This window comes from Microtus oregoni, unplaced genomic scaffold (genome assembly GCF_018167655.1).
Source record: "Microtus oregoni isolate MIOR12 unplaced genomic scaffold, Mior012 000150F_ref0000365, whole genome shotgun sequence".
Classification (NCBI taxonomy): domain Eukaryota; kingdom Metazoa; phylum Chordata; class Mammalia; order Rodentia; family Cricetidae; genus Microtus; species Microtus oregoni.
Genome location: NW_024544800.1, coordinates 715,503 through 717,363, shown reverse-complemented (window position 1 = coordinate 717,363; position 1,861 = coordinate 715,503).

Sequence of the window (1,861 nt, the reverse complement as noted above, 5' to 3'; positions counted from 1 at the left end):
AGCCAGAGCTACATAAAGAGACCTTGTTTTAAATTATTTTAAATTTTTTTAAAAAATTGGTCCTTTGGATTTCTTTTCTTTAAACTTTTCTTTTTAATATTAGTTGAATATTTGATTGAATACATATACAGATAATGCTGTGATAAACTTATTTTAGAAATAATTTTTTTTCAAGAGCCACATGTATTGTTGTAGGCTAATTTTCTAGAAGCAGAACAATGGGGTGGATACAGAAACAGGAAAAGTAGTTTTCATTTCTTTTGCCCTGTGGACTACAGATGTGTTAGGAAGAAAGGCTGTAGGGGGCATTGGTGACTCTACTAGGTGCCCTAAGTTTTTGTCGTGTAAGTCCTTAACCAAATTGAGACATTCAGTGTTTTTATCAGCCCTTTAAATATACATTAAAATTTTTTTGAGATTATAATATAATTATATTATATATTATTATATATTATAATCATATCATTTTCCTCTCATGTACCTCATTTTGGTTTCATTAAATTTTCTGGCCTCTTTTTTAGTTGCTGTTCCATATGTGTGTGTATATAACATTTATGTATGTATAATTATGCTTAAATACATAGGCATATTTATATATGTTGTTACATTTGTGCATATATGCTTTAAATACATTAATACTACCTTCCCAGTCTATATAATGTTACTTGTATGTGTATTTTCAGGGTTGAGCTTTTTTTTTTTTTTTTTTTTTTTTTTTTTTAGTTTTTCGAGACAGGGTTTCTCTGTAGCTTTGGAGCCTGTCCTGGCACTAGCTCTTGTAGACCAGACTGGCCTCGAACTCACAGAGATCCGCCTGCCTAGTGCTGGGATTAAAGGCGTGTGCCACCACTGCCCGGCCCAGGGTTGAGCATTTGGCATTGTATAACCAATTGATGTGGTCTTCCCTGGGGAAGACTATTTCTCCCTCTCTCGGCATTTCTTACTTGCCTAAAGTTCTGTGTGTTAACTTTTCAGTTGAAGTGTAATTTTAATACAGAAAAGGGTCCAAGTCATATGTGTTCAACTCAATGCATTAATATAGAGTGAAACATTATATAACATCATGCAGGTTGAGAAACAGAATATTCCATGCATACCAGAAACTCATTCCGAGTACTACTATATTGCTTTCAAAAATTAATCTGTTCTTTGATAATTTCCTACACATGTGACACATCTGATCATATTCATCTTTCCACCATCCCTTATCTTCCTCCCATCCCCACTGGTTCCCTGCTCCTCCCACCAAGTCCCCCTCTCATTTTTGTGTTTTTTTGTTTTAGCCAGGGCTGTGCCCTTGGACATGGGCATGAAGCTGTCCACTGGAGCATGGGTAATTGACCAGTAGCCACACCACTGAAGACAGTGACTTCCTCTCTCCGTGAAGCTAGACTGCCATTAGCTCCTCTAGTTAGAGTGGGGCCCAGAGCTTTGAAAACTCGAGGTAAATCCTATAAATCAAAAATCCAAGCCCAGCCAGGCGGTGGTGGCGCACGCCTTTAATCCCAGCACTTGGGAGGCAGAGGCAGGCGGATCTCTGTGAGTTCAATACCAGCCTGGTCTACAGAGCTAGTTCCAGAACAGGATCCAAAACCACAGAGAAACCCTGTCTCGAAAAACCAAAAAAAAAAAAAAAATCCAAGCCCAACAATTTCCATGTATACCAATAATAGTATCCACAAGACACAGACTGCTGTACAAGAAGTTAGCCTTTAACGTGCTACGTGGTTAATATCTTCCTGTCACTGGTCACTCTTTGGATATGATTTTATAAAGCCTACCAAATATTAAATTCCATAGACATTTGCAAACATCCCTATGTTTTCTTTTTTTTCACCATTTTTTTAACTTTTTTATTGAA